Consider the following 13,328-nt stretch of genomic DNA (forward strand, 5'->3'; position numbering starts at 1 on the left):
GCAAAATGCTACAAATCTCTTTGTTTCTTCCGCTGTCTTAGGTGTCGGATATTGTTCAATTGCTGCATACTTCGCTTTGTCTGGTGATACTTCCTCTTGAGAAAGATCATGTCCTAAATATGTTACTTCCCTTCTAAAGAATTGACATTTTCCTGGGTTAAGTTTCAAATTGAATTTTCGACATGTCTCGAATGTCTTTTTCAGGTTGTCTAAGTGATGTTTTTCGGATATTCCAATTACTACGATATCGTCCATGTAAAGAAATGCTTTGTCTGGTGTTAATCCTGAAAATGCTATTGACATCATTCTTGAAAAGCTATTTGGGCTTACATTTAATCCAAAAGGTAATCTGGTAAATTGAAATGCTCCATTTTCTGTGCTGAACGATGTGTATTTTCTCGATGATTTCTCTAATGGTATCTGGTGAAAGCCTGACATTAAGTCTATAACTGAAAACCATTTTGCTCTTCCTAGTTGATCTAATATCGAATCTATTCTTGGTAATGGAAATTTGTCTGTAACTATCTTCTTGTTCAGTTGTCTAAAATCTATGCATAATCTCCATGCTTTTCCTCCATCTATAGCTTTTTTCGGTACCAGTACTACTGGGCTGTTGTACTCGGATGTAGATGGTTCTATGATTCCTTGGTCTCTTAGGTTTTGTACTTGTCGATTTAATTCCTCTGTTTGCGCATGAGGTGTCCTATAATTCTTGATATATACCGGAGTTTGGTCTTTAACTCTTAGTTTTTGTTCGTAGAAATTGTTACAGGTTAACATATCATGCCTTAGGGCGAATATGTCCGAATATTCCTCGCATAACGATACTAAGTTGTCTCGTATGTATTCTGGTATGTCTAATTTCAGTGATTCTCGTAATTCTTTTTTTCTGTCCTTGTTGTCGTTGACTAGCCTATATATATTGAATAGTTTAATATCCAACGTCCTGATTGTGCTTGCGTCTACATTTACTGTTTCGTACGTTGTGTTCAAAATTTTGATGTATGGATTATTACTTGAAATAATTGCTCTTACTATGAATATTCCTGGTTGTATTTCTTGCTGTTCCACTATCCTGTCTTTCTTTAACGTTTGAAAAATTTTTACGATTCTGTAAATTTCACATCTAGGCGGTATTATTATGGTGTCATTGTCTATATTATCCAGAATTTTCGTACTAATGTAACAATCGTTGTCCTCTTTAATGTGCATTTTAAGGTTTGCGTAATCTAGTATACATTGAAAGTTAGAAATAAAGTCTCTCCCAATGATTCCGTCTGTTGGAATTGGAAAGTTAGGTTCTACCAATTGAAAGATGTGTTCGAATCGAGTTCCTTTTACTTCGAGTGTTGTCTCAACTTCTCCCATTGTTTGCAACTCTCCTTTAGTGACTCCTTTTATTTTCGCCTTTGTGTTTGGTTTCACCTGTTCCTTCATAAAATCTTGTGAACATTTTAGTATTGAAATGTCAGCTCCTCTGTCTATGATAAAAGTGCTTGTGTTTTCAAGAATTCCTGTTTTCATTCGTACAAAGTTCGTTAGGTTTAGGTCGAAGTTGTAAATGTTATATTTTATTTCTGCCTGTGTGCTTCCAACTTCTTGTTCATTCAAAACCCCAACTGCTGGTTTTCTTGCTCTTCTTGACTGTCATCTATTTCTAGTAACCTTACGTTCCTGTTACGTCCGCCTCTCTGGTTTCCTCTGTATGTTTGATTGTTAAATTGTCTGTATCCTCTGTTCGAATAATTTCGTTGATTGTCCGTTGCTTCTCCTTCGTTCCGTTGTCCGAAGTTATTTCTTCTTCCTCTGTCATATTTGTTATGGTATCCTCTTCTGTATTGCTGCTGTCCTCTCCTATTCTCGTAGTTTGTCCTATAATTTAAGACTCTTCCTTGTGCATTTTCTTCAGTCGTATCGATCGACAAAAATTTAGATACTACTTCCTGCGGTGTTGTAAAGTTACCTGCTTCCAGTATTAGCTTAGCTTTCTCTGCATTAGCGTTTCGTTTCATTGTTGTTACTACTGCTTCCGTCGTATATTTCTTTGCTAAGTCAAGTGGCATTCCTTCCGCTATGTATGCTACTTTTAATTGTTCTGCTAACTCTTCCACTTCAGATGCGTACACTGCTGCATCTCTATGCCCTTGCCTTTTTTTGGCTAATTTGGCTATTAAATTCTTCGGATTATCACCTTTTAATTCTTTCTTTAGTGCTTCAGCTATCCGTGGAATCGTATCTTCTGTGGTTATTAGGTTCCTAGCCTTATTGGTGAGTCGCGTTTTTATTAGCGTTACAGCTGTGTCTTCATGACCTTCTGCCAATTTTCCAAGTAGTTCTAATGCGTCTAAAAATGGTTGTAATTTCCCTGCGCTTCCATCGAACTCGTTGGGCAATATCTTGCTTGCGATATTCAAAAATTCATTGATTGTCAAAGCCATGTTTAATATTGTTATATCTTGTTTTATGTCACCTTTTTCCTCTTTTATTCCGTCGTTAATTATTTCTTCTTCTCCTTCCTCGTCGCTTTTTCCTTCTTCTATTTCCTCATCGCTTTGTTCCTCTTCAACTTCCTTGTCGATTGGTTGATGTATTGAACTTGGAACCACTGTTCTCACATTTACTGCTTGAAATGATCGTATAACTTTGTCTCTGATTTTTCCAAAATATTTGTTGCACGATTCCCTTTGTTTGTCCGAAAGTGCTTCCCAGTTTTTCCTAGTCAATTGCGTGAACTTGTTATAAGCTTTAATTAGCTGTGTCGTCACTTCTTCCTTTATGTCCTTAGATTTCGGAACTTTTTTCTTTAAGACTCTTCTGCTTTGCCTGTCTATTTCTTGTGCAATTTCCTCAACTAATTTGACAAAATCTTCCCAAGTAACTTTGTTGCTACTCATTTATACATAATTTTTTTTCTTTTTTCCAGCTTCTGCACTTCTTAGGGAAAATATAAATTCGATAGTCTTACGGCGTATATAGATATGTAGTATATAGATATATAGTAAAAAATATGGAGATAAAATAATACGTCAATATATGGTAAAAATATGTAAAAATTGCAGTGGTAATAAAAATTCAAAAATAAATAACGTTATATTAACCCTTGTAAATAAGTAGTTAGAATAATAATTTAAGTGTATTATGCATATAGCGTATATTTGTTATATATCGTATATTTATTTTGATAGGTATATTTACGATAGCAAATATTAAAATCATAAAAAATTGCAAAAATGTACTAAAAATCAGTAGTCAAATAATAAATGAATAAAAGTCAGCAAGGATAAAGTATACGTTGATAAATATGTAAAAAAAATCATATAAAATTGTATCATTGCGTCCTATAATAACTTAATATGAGGGTAAAAAAAAATCTTTGTATATTGATAAATATTGGTAATAGAATAGAATAATTAAGTAAAAATAGGTAAACTTGAAACATATATTAATGTAATTAAGGTAGCACATAATGTTTATACTTTATACTTTATATTAATCAGGAAATACCATAAAAATAGCTAATATGGACTTACCACTTTTACACGTCTTTGTTCGTATCACAAGTCCTCGCTGCATGTTCCATAGCATTGTCCATTGTCCATTGTCCCACGATGTTCCATCTCCATACTATTCCATTTTCAGCTCCGCGTCGGCCTGATGTCTCCATCCATTTTACATACCACACTGTTGTCTAAGGTGGTCTAGGTGCCTGAAAATTGACGTGTTTTCTCATTTCTCGTTCTAGACTGCTAGTTCTGAGTTCTCGCCTGGTCTTGGATCGCCATATGACAGCCCTGGCATTAAGGCTATCTTCTCCCGGTGAGGGTGGTTATCCCTTATCCGAGGGGTGGAATAATTGATACGCTTATACTTGTTGAGTTGTTTTATTTACACTCGCATGAGCATAAGCTGGTAGCACCGCACCCAAAGAACGTCTCGTGTAGAAAGAGACACTATCTTTAATGTGGAAATATTACGTCTGATCACAAAATAGAATGACGAATGTCTCATATAATAATAAGAATTCCCTTGTTATAGTTTTGCTATTTATATATTTAGAAATGCCTATTCAGCATCGACCATGAAAAGTGTTTATAATTGACTCTGCAATTATTAGTGAATCGTGATCTAGGATAACAATATTTATATAATCGAATGAAGGTTGTAATATTGTTATGATGACATAAATAACTGAAAGTAATTATCGTAGATAATTACAGGGTGTTTTTAAGATATATCTACTGAGTACAGATGAATTCTTGTACACCTCATCCACCAGATTTAAATGCATCGTTTTGCTTCTACAATACCTTTTACTATAGTGTTATTTCTATGTTCAACAAGTTGGACGGGTTTAAAATGTATGGTTTTTGAAAAAAATAAGATCAAATTATAGAGAGCCTTTTCAATTTTTTTTAAATCTTCCTTTTTCTCCATGTAACTCGAAAATGATAATGAGATACAGTAATGAAAGAAAAATAAAATTGTTATCTAAAAGAAAACCTACATTTTTGTAAGGTATTTTTTTACGTATCTCTTATCACTTTCGAAGTACATGGAGAAAAAGAAAGATTTTTAAGAAAATTTAAAAATGCGCTTATAATTTGATCTTATTCTTTTCAAAAACTTTAAACCCGTCCAACTTTTTGAATATAGAAATAACACTATAGTATAAGGTATTCTAGAATAAAAACGATGCATTTAAATTCTGGTGGATGAGGGGTTAAATATACTTCTCATTTTTCCTTAAAATACATTAGTCATAAGTTTTTTTGCAACATATCTTGCTTAGTTTGAATGTAACCGACATTTAACAGTTCTCGTTTTAAAGGTCTTTTCAAGCACTACAAAAGGTATTCGTAGCATTAAACCCCTAAAATCGACAATTTCTCTGTTATTTTAAGTTGAATACACCGATTTGAGCATGCACCAAAAAAATCTTTTTTCACCTACCATCTCTTTTTTTATTAAAACTAGAAGATTTATGAAAAAATGAATCTCTCTGATTTTTCATAAACTACAAAAATGTTTTATATAGATTTTTCCTTAGATGCACAGTTTTATGGTATTCCCAAAAAACAGTCTTCAAAAAGTGTCATTTTTCAGTGAAAATGGCAAATTTTTAACTACGAATAACTCAAAAAGTATCGAGTTTTCAAAAAAAATTATAAAAGAGTTATTGCTTAGAATTAGGTTCTTTGGCCACTTCCGGTGTTAGTTTGATAAAAAAAATTTCCACCCCCGAGAATGGGTGGGAAGCACCCCTATGTTAAAAACGTCATAAAATATAGCGTAGACTTTGTTTCTTGAGCTATTCCCTACTTACAGTGAAAATATCAAGTAAATTGATGCAGTATACCCTCACTGACTGCACTAATAGATACCTACATCATTCATACATGAATGCATTCACTTAAAGGTTCATTTGGATACCACAATAAAATCACCAATCACCAATAATTGACATATCTAAATAATTAAAGAAGAATGGATTGAATTTTCCCTAATTTTGATATTGCTTTGCGCATTTATTTGTGCCTCCCAGTTGCCAACCAACGTGTCCGCTAAAAGGTCATTTTCGAAAATGTCAAGAATTTAAAATAGTCATGAAAATAATTTCCAATCAAGTATGAGGCAAGAACGTCTTAACAATTTGTCGATTTTGTCCATAGAAAGTGACGTAACAAAGGAGATAAATTATGACGACATTATAGATGATTTTCCAAAGAAAAATCAAGAAAGAAATCTGATGTGATCGAACTGGAATGACAATTTTTATGTCTTCTTATTTAAATAAAAAAATCTGCTTGCAATTTTTTTTTTTCGCAAAAATGGTAGGTACATGCTTGAAGGGCGGCTACTAGAGAATTGCCTAGGGCGTCAATTGACCTTAACGCGGCCCTGATTGAGAGTACTCTTTGCTTGGTTAATTCAGTCAGCGTTGTGATCAAAAATGGAAGCCAGCGTTTATAATATGCTTCTTGTTTTATGAAGCGCTGTGGTAAACAAAGAAAGAAAGGCGGGGAACCAGCATGTAATGTGAATGAATAGTGAGAGACAAACAAGAATAGCAAGAAATTTAAAACTTGTTGGTATTACAATTATATCCATGAGAATCAGGGTGCAGAGAGTTAAATGGTTGGGATTTATCGATGGGAAAATTATTTAAGAAACTCTTGCACATTATTTAATACGAGTAATTGTAAAATGTCAGATATCCCAATGCAACCTAAACTTAGATTACGCAGCCATCCATTATAAAATCTTTTCCTGCATGATATGCTGCGGAAGCTGATATTTCTGATGACTATTCTTTGCAAATCTTCAATCTTTCCTGCCATTAACATGATTTCATTTGCGTACTTCAAGATATTAATAGGGATTCCGTTTACTACAACACCGGCCGTTTCTTTATGCAGTACTTCTTGCATAATAACTTCCGAGTAAAGTTAAATAGTAATGGAGATAGCTATCTTGCCGTACTCCTCTTTTAATTTGATAACCTCCGATTGTATCGATTTTTATGTTTGGTTATAAGTTTTCTCTTATTCTGATCTCGCTTGCCCAGTTGCTTTTATTTCAAAATTGTTATGAGTTGGTCGTGCCTTACTCTGTCAAATGCCTTTTCATAATCTATAAAGCAGGCATACACGTATTTGCAATGCGTTAACACGTTTAAACAAAATAAACTGTATTAAAAAGTTCAGTAAGGTTTAGTAAGTAAATAGTTCAACAGGCATCTCGTCTACACCAGGAGTCTTTTCGTTTTTCATATTCCTGAGTGTATATAGTACCTACCTCTTCACTTATTATCATTGGTCCGCTGTCTGGTTCTTCTGATATTTTTGGATTAAGTCTTTCATTTTAAAATATACCTTGTATATATTCTTTCCATGTTTGTATTTTTGTTTCGTTGTCTGCTCTGCTGCTATCTGCCCGTTGCCGTCAATTAGTTTATTTCCGTGACTGCGTTTGTAGCTTCCAGTTTAGATTAGATTAGATTTCGATTAAATTAAATTAATTTATATTAGATTTTTTTAACCTTCTTAAGTATGGTAAACGAGTCGTGTAATTCTTGTAGATTTTATATGTCACAGCATTTCTCATTTAACCAATTAACCAATTTTCCTGATTTGCTAATTGTTGCGTCCAGAATTTGTATAGCATAACTATTGCGTGTGGGGCATTAACTAGTAATACCCGGCCAACTGAATTCACTAATTTCGAGAGTAGGGATTTCTTTCTTTCAGTTTTCTTCTTTTTTTAGTGCCCATTCGTTTCGAATATTGGCGATCATTCTGGCTATAATTGTTTTATTAACTGATGCTTTAAGTAGATTAGTTGTTGTTGTGGAGAACCATTTCTCAGGTTCTTCAACCATGATATTCTTCTTCTCCCTATCCCTCGATTTCCGAATACTTTACCTTGACCAGTCTTTCAGTCTAACCATTTCTTTTTCCAAATTATGTAATTTACTAGCTTGAAAAATACTTTTTACGTTATATGCTCCAATTTTTAAAATTCTTTCCAGGGATTCTTAGCATCCTCTGACTATCAAAAGTCTGTCGGAGACTGAGGGCCTTATCTTTTGTTTAAATTTTCATGACGATTATACTAGGGAAGAGTAATGGAGTAATTTCTTGTTCCTTTCTTCATCGCAATCTTAAAGCTAATAAAACTTCTAGTATCAGTATCCAGGATCATTTTCCATACGCTTTATCTTGTTACTTATGTTGCTGCTACCCGATATTAGAGTAGGATAAGGAAGGAAAGCTTTGGCAACAGGTTATAGAATGGGTCTAGAGTCTAGGTTATACTGTCTGGGTACTAGGAGGTTGGGAGATAATTATGACTCACGTGGGTAGGGTCTCATCATATACATCACATACTTACGCACTATCTTAATAAGTGTTCTGGATTATTTTTTTATTCTTTTTTAACTGTGCAATATTATTATATCGCATTTCATAAGTCTCAATAATAAAAACTTTACAATAATGAATCTCAATGTCTCAATCCTGTTACTTTAAACTGCGATTTTTTGGCAATTGCTCAGCAAAAAATATTAAATAAAATTACCAATTACCTTATTTACAAAGCAGATTAACTCCCTTTAAAATTATACCCTTCCTACTTAAAATTGTAAGGATAACATTTATTCTTGCTAAAATATTCGGATCTTCAATGCCTTTTAAATGATCTAATTCTTGCAAGTGAAGCTCTGGGTTTAAAGATAAATGTCAAGAAGACAAAAACAATGATTATAGGTAGAAATAATTACCCAAACGCAAAGATATATATGTTGCTGTCGTTCTCTTATACGAAATGGTAGCATGGAACGTTAAAGGGCAGCTCCATTAACAAACGTAAAGTCTTTGAAATGTGGTGGCTGCGCCGAATCCTTAGAATATCATTGATGGACAGAGTTAGAAATGAAGAAGTACTTATTAATAAGAGCGGGCTTCCAGGATAGGGAACTTTTTAATTATGTAAAAAGTAAGACGACTGCATAATTAGGGCACGTATTACGAGGTGAACTCCGAAGAACTGGAGACTTTAGATGAAGGTGAAGGACCAGAAATACTAAAATCGGAAATACTGCATGCTATAAAATTGGCAAAAAACAAGAAAGCCGTTGGTCCTGACAACATACTTACAGAAATGTTAAAGCTCATAAATGAAGAAAACATTGGAATACTGGTCAAACTTTTCAATGATGTTTATTCGACTGGTGATATGGCTGAAGATTGGTTAAAGTCCGAATTCATAACCCTACCAAAAAAACAACGTCCGAAAAACTGTAGCGATTATAGAATGATAAGCCTTAGGAGCCACACTTTGAAAATCTTTCTGCGTATCATCCACAGTAGAATCAGAGATAAATTTGAAGAAGACCAGGATAAAACGATGATTGCCAACCTTCGTCGCGGAGATGGCACGTAAAGAAGATGAGGATAAAACACAATTTGGCTTCAGAAAGGGACTGGGAACCCGGGACGCACTCTTTGCACTAAATATATTATTGCAGAAATGCCGAGATCAAAGGAAAGACGTCTTTGTGTATTTATTGACTATGAGAAGGCCTTTGATAGAGTACAACATCACAAATTAATTAAAATATTAAAGGAAAAAGGAGTTGATAGTCAAGATGTACGAATCATAGAAAAATTATACTAGCGTCAAACAGCGACAGCTTGCATAAATGGAAAATCAACAGAAATATGCAAAATACAAAGAGGTGTCAGACAGGGTTGTATACTGTCCCCACTGTTATTCAATTTATATTCAGATAGAATATTTAAGGAAGCGCTGCATAATTTGGAATGGGGTGTTAAAGTTAATGGAATTCTGATAAATACAATCAGATATATGCAGACGATACAGTTATTTTAAGTGATGATATGAATGGATTACAACACCTTTTAAATGTCATTGACACAGTGGGAAGAGAGTTTGGCCTACACATAAACTGTTCAAAAACAAAATACATGGTATTTAGCTGTTTGGCCCAGCAAGATTCACGGTTATATGTTGATGGTCATATAATTCAAAGAGTACCCAGTTTTAAATATCTTGGTTGCCATGTTACTGAACAACTAGATCCAGATAAAGAGATAAAATGTACAATCGAGATAGCCCGCACGACATTTTTAAAAATGAGGTCATTCTTCTGTAATGATAACTTGCAACTTCAACTTCGAAAGCGCATGATTAAATGTTACATTTGGTCAGTCCTCTTGCATGGTGTCGAAGCATGGACATTAAAAATATCCACCATTAATCGTTTGGAGGCCTTTGAAATATGGCTGCCCAGACATACACTGAAAATACCATGGACGGCTATGCTGACAAATGTGGCAGTCCTTAAGAGAGCAAATGCTGCCCGCGAGCTGCTTGATAACATCAAATATAGAAAGATGGCCTATTTTGGACACGTAGTAAGGGGAGACCGGTATAATATTCTTTAACTTATTATGATGGGCGGGTAAAATCTAAGGACGCAGAGGAATTGGTAGAAAGCAGGCCTCTTGGTTGAAGAATATCAGGGAGTGGACAGGAATCAAGAAAGCAGAACAACTATTTAGAATAGCTCGAGACAGAGACAGTTTCGCCATATTAATCGCCAACGTCAAGGAGACTTGATAGGGCACGTTAAGAAGAAGAATTACGTGGTGAACGATACACTTTTCAGCAACTAGTACTCTAAGGAAAAAAATAGGCTAAGAGGGGTTTAGGACGTAAAAAAAGTCATGGCTGCGTAATATTCGCCAATGGACAGGAATCCACAGCTACATACTAAATGCTGCTAAAACAAACTAATTTAATCCTGACTATCTAGCGTCTCACCTGGCAAGACAATGTACGGTAGACGCCTACGTAGAAATGTACGACACCTTAAGGAGAAGAAAGGATTCGGATTTTTCATATTATGGGGATAAGGATATTAAAGGTGGGAAGGTTTCAAATTGTCAGTTTATATGTCATTCAAACAAGATGACTGTTACTGGCCCAAAATCCTTAAATTTGATAACCTCCTGTAATGAAAATTGTTATGCACATTTTTATTTGCCCGGCCTAAACATAAACAACTTAACGATATATAAATATAAATCCGTCTACTTTTTGTACTACTACTTTACGTATACTACAATCCCCAATATCGTTAAACCTGATAATGACCTTAAAATTGTCAACGGCGAAATTACAGCGAAAGATAAAGAATATTGATAAAGTTGTAAATATTTTGTTTCAAGTTCATTTGTGTGGCTTAATGGATATTGATAAGAAGTGAGTTGGTAGTAGGAGCTCTTATTATTATTAAATAATAAATTTTAGTAACCCTCGCAGCTCGCAACGCTAAATTAATAATGCATGCTAAAATCGAAAACAGTTTACCAAGTTGAGTCGGCAGTTTGTAAAACTAAAGTTAGTCGTTTCGAAGGTGTTCTATGGTTTTTGTGAACTGCTGATGTGCTGCTGATAAAAATAAATAAGGTAATTTAGATAGGTATGTACACTCAACTATGAAATGAGTAGGTTGTACATAGTGAATAAATCAAAACACCAAGTTAGTCTGTATTACTCTGTCTATGTTTTTCTGTGTATTTGTGTGTGAATCTGTGCACGAACATTTATTGACGTACAAATCTTCATATTCATTATTTTAGTATGTTTTAATCTAGATTTATATGTACATATTGAAATATTACTTATATCCAATGTGCTTTTCTGTATTTTGTTCAGACTATACATATAGACCAGGGCGCATCTGTAAAAATATTAGTACATTTGGACGTTGAGAGGTGACTCATATTTTTTGCAGAAATTGCTTGAAAAGAACTCATATAATAATATTTTGAGTTATCCTCCCATTCAAAAAGGTCCGGAACATTTTTTAAATAATCAAAATGTCAAAAAATGAAGGAAAAATTCGATTTTTTTCTTCGTTTTTTGATTATAACTTTAAAAGTATTCATTTCAGAGAAAAGTTTCACTAACATAAAAGTTGAGTAATTAAATTTTGTACAATATAGGATTAGTTAAATATTTTAAAAATTGTCACACTTGTTGCACAATAGCAATAATTGCGAAAAAACATAAAAAAACAAGTATTCGCATTTTACGTTTTTCAACCATTTATGCTACACTTAGGACCTTTATGTTTTAACCAGAAAAACTTTATGATATAGTAAAACAATACTGTGAATTTCATTAAGATCGGTTCAAAATATTTTGCAAAATAAATATTGCAATCCAGCTTTCGCAAAAAAAAATCCTTTTTTCAAAATGTTGCAGAACTGAAAATAAAACAGACAGCAAGTTGAATTTTTTTTACATATAGAAGAATACTGTACCTTTCATTCGCAATTTGCATAATTAAAATCGGTTAACCACCACGGCATCAGGAATTTTTTTAAATACACATTCATTTTTGGTGCTACGCGCAGGACAGCGGATAGTTTGCTCTGATTGGGCATTCCAATGACCTTTCATTTCGATATAAATAAATAAATTTGTTTATTGCAAAATAAAAACACATACAGTGGAACCTCGTTAACTCGGATTAATCGGGACCGCGGATGGTCCGGGTTATCGAAAATCCGGGTTAGCCGGAGAAAATGGTAAATCAAATATGGTAAACTTACAGATAAATTCCGTTATAATTGAAATAACATGAAATATACAGGGTGTAACGAAAATACAGGTCATAAACTTAATCACATATTCTGGGACCAAAAATAGTTTGATTGAACCTAACTTACCTTAGTACAAATGTGCATATAAAAAAAGTTACAACCCTTTGAAGTTACAAAACGAAAATCGATTTGTCCCAGTATATCGAAAACTATTAAAGATTTTTTATTGAAAATGGACATATGGCATTCTTATGACAGTAGCATCTTAAAAAAAATTTTAGTGAAATTTGGACCCCCTATAAAAATTTTATGGGGGTTTAGTTCCTTTAAACCCCCCAAACTTTTGTGTACGTTCCAATTAAATTATTATTGTAGTACCATTACTTAAACACAATATTTTTAAAACTTTTTTGGCTCTTAGTACTTTTTCCAAAAGTCAGTTTTTATCGAGATATTTTGAATATTTGTCAAATCCACCACATATTTGTATATGTTTAACTACGATTGTGGAGACTTGGTAATAATATGAAAATTTATGTATGATTTACATTTTCAGGTATATTTTGAACCGTTTTAAAAAAGAAGCCATATCTCGATAAAAGTTGCCTTCTCGAAAAAATACAAAGAGGCAAAAAAGTTTTAAAAAGATTTTGTTTAACTAATGGTATCGCAGTAATAGTTTAATTGGAGCGTACACAAACATTTGGGGGGTTTAAAGGAACAAAACCCCCATAAAATTTTTATGTAAACATCTTAAAAAAGAAGCCGCAACTCGATAAAAACTGCCTTATCGAAAAAATACTAAGAGCCAAAAAAGTTTTAAAAATATTGAGTTTAACTAATGGCACCACAATAATAATTTAATTGGAACGTACAGAAAAGTTTGGGCGGGTTTAAGGGAACCAAACCCCCATAAAATTTTTATGGGGAGCACAAATTCCACTATAATTTTTCTTTAAGATACTCCTGCCATAAGAATGCCACATATTCATTTTCAATAAAAAATCTGTAATAGTTTTCGATATATTCGAAAAACTCGATTTTCATTTTGTAACTTCAAAGGGCTATAACTTTTTTTATGTGCATATTTGTACTAAGGTAAGTTAGGTTCATTCGAACTATTTTTGGTCCCAGAATGTGTGATTTAATTTATGACCTGTATTTTTGTTACACCCTGTATATGCACAGTACACA

General features: G+C 33.4%; 1 protein-coding gene across 3 annotated transcripts in view; it reads left to right on the forward strand.

Annotated features, from left to right (window-relative positions):
• The window catches only part of LOC114334513 (V-type proton ATPase 116 kDa subunit a 1), a 189,568-nt gene that overhangs the window by 91,407 nt on the left and 84,833 nt on the right, over positions 1-13,328 (forward strand). Inside the window, exon 1 of one of the 3 annotated variants that reach the window (XM_028284566.2) lies at positions 10,777-10,992. The exons of the other annotated variants lie outside the window; for them this stretch is intronic. The gene's annotated coding sequence lies outside the window, so the exon portion shown is untranslated. Of the gene's footprint in view, positions 1-10,776; positions 10,993-13,328 lie in introns of those variants that run through there. 3 annotated transcript variants of the gene reach the window in all.

Source organism: Diabrotica virgifera, chromosome 2 (genome assembly GCF_917563875.1).
Source record: "Diabrotica virgifera virgifera chromosome 2, PGI_DIABVI_V3a".
Classification (NCBI taxonomy): Eukaryota; Metazoa; Arthropoda; class Insecta; order Coleoptera; family Chrysomelidae; genus Diabrotica; species Diabrotica virgifera.